This window comes from Lutra lutra, chromosome 13 (genome assembly GCF_902655055.1).
Source record: "Lutra lutra chromosome 13, mLutLut1.2, whole genome shotgun sequence".
NCBI lineage: Eukaryota > Metazoa > Chordata > Mammalia > Carnivora > Mustelidae > Lutra > Lutra lutra.
In genome coordinates, this window is record NC_062290.1 from 18,621,607 (window position 1) to 18,627,606 (window position 6,000).

A 6,000-nucleotide genomic window follows, 5' to 3' on the forward strand; every position below is an offset into this window, starting at 1 on the left:
AAGGAGACTCAAACCAACAGATGCATGTGTCCGTGCAGGCCTCAGCTAATGAGGAGAGGAAGATGTGTTAAATGCTCACAGGGAGAAGGGGAGAAGTGAGGAAGAAGGCCTGGCAGTCCCCCTAGAGTGGCAGAGAAGGAATAGGGAACAAGCCAGGTACACGGCAGCAAGGTTTCCTGGACCCCACGCCCCGTATCAGCCAACCCTCAAAAGACAGGATGAGAGAAAATGTCAAACAAAGAAGCCTTCATGTCAGTGGCTTTCCACCTTGACAGCCCTTTAGAAAGACCCGGGGAGCTGTTCAAAACCAGAGACCCAGGCTGTACCCAAAACCAACTTAATGAGTGTTTTCAAGGTGGTCCCAGTTACAGGCCAATTTGAGATCAGCTGCTCTAGAGAAATCTAGCTGAGGCCCTTTAAACAAATGACAGAACTCACTGAGCCCCCAAAGCCTTGAGGCGGACACCCTGCTTTCCTTTCTCAGGTTCCTCAGTGCTGCTGACAAAAACATGTGTTATCCCCTTACACTGCTCTTGGAGTCTAGATATCTGTTGGGCATGTGCTGAGTTTGAGTTACCCAAGTTTTGACTACCTTTATTTGCGTTCCAATTACCTCCTGCTATCTAAGAAATCACCCCAAAGCTTAATGGTTTAAAACAGCAATGCTTATTATTTCACAAAATTCTTTGGGGTTGGCAGGGTTCACTCGCACAACTCCATTCACCCCGAGGACTGACTGGACTGACAGACATAAGACAGATAGCCTTGCGTCTACAGTTTGTGTTGGCTGGGGCACTTCAGCTCCTCACGTGGCTATCCAGGTCAGCATTCTGAGAGAATGAAGGTGGAATGACAAGGTCTCTTCAGGACAAGCCTTGGAAATCCCATCACTTCACTTGCATTTTATTATTATTTTTTTAAGATTTTGTTTATTTTTTTTTAAGTAAACTCAACACCCAACATAGGATTTGAACTCACAACCTCAAGATCAAGAGTTGCCTCCTCTATCGACTAGCCAGCCAGGCGCCCCATTTCTCCTGCATTTTATGGTGAGAGCAAGTATAGTGGCCGAGAGAATGTATCTCACAGACTTCCCATGACAGGCAATGGAACCGAATGAGGGCCACAGCTAAATGTGCTTTGAAATCCATTGCTAAGGACGCCTAGAAGCCACAGACTGAATATTAAGTCAGGCCTGTTCCTGGGAGACAAGAGACTCTTTTTGGCCCACTTTGCCTCGAACATTCCCCAATGGCTTTGCAGAAATATCCTTAAACCCTTCTACCCAATCTTCTCCCCCTTTCTTCTTCACTCAGGATCAGACTTGCATCAAGGTCATTCTCTCCCTAAGAAGGTCAACTTTCTCTCCCTAACTTCTTTAACAAAGGGGCTTCGCTTCCCCTAATAAGGTCCTTGCGCATTAATTTTGCCATGTCTTCCTCTTCTCAGAGGACCTGGATTAACCCAGAAACTTCAATACCAGCCCAGACTCAAGGGGAGGGGGGAATAGCCTCCACCCCTTGAAGACAGAAGCTGCAAAGTCACAGCCAAGGAAAGGAGTTGTCCCCACCATCCCTGAAGAACAATCTACCATCATTTCCCCATGAGCACTGCCTGCTCCCTCTCTCTCTGCACAGGCGCTTGGGGAGGACTTAGTTTTGCTCCCAGCTCTGATGTGGCCACGTGGTACCAATGAGAGGGTATTAGCAGGTGAGGCCTTTAGGAGGTAACTAGGTTCAGGTAAGTCACGAGGGTGGCGCCCCCACCATACGATTGGTGTCTTTATAAGGAAAGAAACTAGAGCTTCCTCCCCCCACCCCCCAGGGTAAAAACAGTGAGACGCTAGCTTTCACGGGACATCAGTCTGCAGACCTACCGGCGCCTTGATCTTGGTCTTCCAAGCCTCCAGAATGGTGAGAAGTAAATTGTTGTTGTGTAAGCGCCCCCCGGCCCCCGTGCTTTCTCTGGTCCATGGCATTTTTGCTGTTTTGCCTGAGCTGTTGGAAACAGAAAGTAAAATCTCTCTAAGTATTTGCATTTTGATTACATGTCGAGATATTTTGGATATATTGGTTTAAGAAAAAAGCACAGTTATAAATTAACGTCACCTATTTTAGTTTGCTTTGCTAAGTAGAAAATACAAGCGTTCACAGTTGTGACCTGCTTGGTATTTCTACTAGAGAGCACAAAGTTTCTAAGAAATTGAATCACTATTTTGAAATTATTGTAGGTTCACGTGCAGTTGTAAGATTTAAAACAAGAGCTCTCTTGTACCCTTTACTCCATTTCCCCCAGTGGTAACTTCTTATAAATTTGTGGTATAATATTAGAAGCGGGATGTTGACAATGATACGGTGAAGATACAAAACATTTGTGTCACCAAGATCCTTTGTGTTGCTTTTCTATAACTGTACCCGCTGCCCGGCACCCGCCTCGCTGGATAATCCTTGGCAACCACAATACAGTTCACTTGTATAAATTAGTCATTTTGAGACCATTATATAAAGAGATTTCTAGTGTATTATAACGTTTTGGGATTGGCTTTTTTTTCACTTAACGTAATTCCTCATGGTTCGTCCAGCATGTTGAGTGTATCAACAATTGTGTCCTTTTCATTGCTGAGTAGTTGTGGGGTGCCTGTCTCCGCGTGTCCACAGTGATGGTATCCGATCGGCTAGAAACACCTGGTAGCACTCATGTGGGCTGGTGAGCTTCCCACAGACGTTTCCACTTTCCAAACCAACCTTAGGACTGGACAGACCTTCTGGTTGCTCTTATAACTACAAGACCCCCTTTAGCAATAACCATTAAGACACTTTGAAGAGAGAAAGAATATATTACTTACAAGCCCTGGCAAAGGCAAGGCCCACCAGGGTGGACACCTTGAAGTTGCTGGGAGAGGAAGTGTGCATGGGCCTGGAGATCTGCATTGATCGAGGTCCAGGGTAGGGACCCAGGGTTTCCCCAGTTCAGTCTTCATTGGTGAATGTAAAACATAAGAGTGCCAAATTGAAGCCTGCACAGAGAAAAATCAAGTCGACCAAATGGTCCGTTCTGGAAATCAAAAGATCTCAAAAACAAAGGAGACTCCGTGGGGGAAGGTAGCCCTGTTTTTTGTTTTTGGTTTTTTTTTTTTTTTTTTTAACTGATTCAGCCACTGGCAGTATTTTGGTTCAAGATAGCAGGTCTTACAAAGGACGCCTCAGCCAGGCACTTGGATTCCAAAACGAAAAGCCAACTGTCTGGGTTGGGACTACGGTGGTATGTCATGGCACCATAGTTCTGACCATTCTAGGTTGTTTCCAGTTTGGGGCTATTAAAATAAAGCTGCTAGAAACATTCAGGTCCTGGTTTTTGTGTGAATCTAAGTTTTCACGTCTCTGGGCTAAATGCCCAGCAGTGCAATTTCTGGGTGGTTTGGTTGGGACACGTGAAGTTTCTAAGAAACTACCAAACTGTCTTCCACGAGGGCTGTACCATTTAACGTTCTCATCAACAATGTTGGGGTGATCCAGTTCCTCCGTATTTGCCCAGACATCTTGTGTTATTACTGTGTTCTATTGTAGCCATTCTGACAGGGGTCGAGTGACCTCTCTTTGTGGTTTTGCTTGGCTTTTCCCTCACGGCTAATGATCTAGTACACCTTTTCATGTGTTTATTTTCCACCTCTCTTTTGGTGAGCTATCTCTTCGTGACTTTTACCTGTTTCTCTAATTGGAGTGTTTGCTCTTTTATTGTCCTGTTTTTAATTCTATCTGTTCTAGATACTAGTGTTTCATCAGGTATGTGATTTGTGAATAGTTTCTTCTAGTCTGTTCATCTTCATAACAGGGTCTTTAAGAAAGCCAAAGTTTAAAAATTGCGCCTGGGTGGCTCAGTGGGTTAAAGCCTCTGCCTTCGGCTCGGGTCATGATCTCAGGGTCCTGGGATCGAGCCCCGCATCCAGCTCTCTGCTCAGCGGGGAGCCTGCTTCCCCCTCTCTCTGCCTGTCTCTCTGCCTACTTGTGATCTCTCTCTCTCTGTCAAATGAATAAATAAAATCTTTAAGAAAAAAATTTTTGACATTATTCAGTGTTTGGTTTTTGGTTGTTTTTATTTTTAGTAAAGTACAGTTGACACACAAGTTTGCCTTTTTCCAGGTGTACAACGTAGTGATTCTATAACTTTTCTATATAAGGCTCACCACAAGTGTGGCTACCAGGGGTCACTGTTCAACTATATGACCATACCATTGACTGTGTTCCCAACACTGTACCTGTCCTCCCTGTGACTTACTCCATGACTGAAAACCTGTACCTCTCACTCGTCTTCAATTTTGCCCACCCGCCCTCTGGCAATCATTACTATATATGGGTTTGTTTTTGCTTTTGTTTGTTTGTTCTTAGATTCATTATGTAAGTGAAAGTCCATGGTAGTTGCCATTTTCTGACTTACTTCACTTAGCATAACCTCTAGGGTCCATCCAAGTTATTGAATATGGCAGGATTTCCTCCCTTCTTGTGGCTGAAGTATATGCCATAGTATCTATACCACAGCTTTTTTTATCTGTTTGTTTATAGATGGACACCTCATTAGCTGTTGTAAATAATGCTGCAATAAACATCGAGGTGAATATATACTTTTGACTTAGTGTTTTTTGGTTTGGGGAGGCAAATAACCAGTAGTGAAGTTACTGGATAATATGGTATTTCTATTCTTAAGAATTTTTGGAAATTCCATACTATTTTCCACAGTGGCTGCACCAATGTAGATTCCTCACCAACACTTATTTCTTGTCTTTTGTACCATTTTGAAAGGTATAAGTAAGGTGATACTGTTGTTTAATTTGCCTTTTTTTTTATTATTATTAGTGGTGTTGAGCACCTTTTCATGTATCTGCTGGCCATCTGTATGTCTTCTTTGGAAAAATTTCTATTCAGGTCCTCTGCCCATTTTTAATTAGATTATCTGCTCTTTGTGCATTTATTATGGAGATTAATCACTTATGGATATAATATTTACAAATATGTACGCCTATTCAGTAGGTTGCCTTTTCATTTTGTTGATGGTTTACTTTGTAAAAGTGTAGTCCTAATAGGTTATTTTGGTATAGTCCTAATAGGTTACTTTTGCTTTTGTTTCCCTTGCCAGAGGAAACCGATCTAGAAAAATGTTGCCATGGTCAATATCAAAGGAATTATTGCCTGTGTTTCTTTCTAGGCTTTTTATGGCTTCCAGTCTCACACTTAGTTCTTGTTTCCCCGGAGTAAATGCCACTGGATCATGCTGCATGATAGTTTTTATATATTACTGAATTCTGTGCTGTTTTATATATTGCTGAATTGCATTTTGTCAAGGAATTTTGCACCAGTGTCCTTATGATTTAATAATGTTTGGGTTACCTCTCTTCAAAATCCTCTGTTGAAACCCTAACCTCCATTGAGGTACTATTGGGAGATGGGACTTGGGGGAGTAGGTAGAGTTAGACTAGGTCACATGAGTGGGGATTTCGTGATGGCATTAGTGGCCTTAAAAGAAGGGGAGAAACCTTCTCTCTACTTTCCTCTCTTTTTCCACATGCACACACACAGAAAAAGCCATATAAGGATGTAGCAAAAAAAAAAAAAAAAAAAAAATCAAAATCCTTATCTGCAAGCCAGGAAGAGCACGCTTTCACTAGACACCAAATTGGCTGACACTTTAATTTTGGACTTCTCAGTCTTCAGAACTATGAGAAATACATCTGTTGTTTAAACCACCCAGTCTATCGTATTTTGTTATGATGGCCTGATCAGGTTGAAACCTACATTCATGAGGGATTTGGTCTATAGTTTTCTATTTTGTGCTGTCTTTGATTTTAATCTCGAGGTAACATTCTTTCATCAAATGAATTGGGAAGTCTTCCTTTGTCTTCTGATTTCTTAAAGAGACTGTGTAGAATTGGGATAATTCTTTGGACATATAAAATTGTCCAGTAAACACAACCTGCGCCTGGGAATTTCTTTTCAGGGTTCTTAAGAT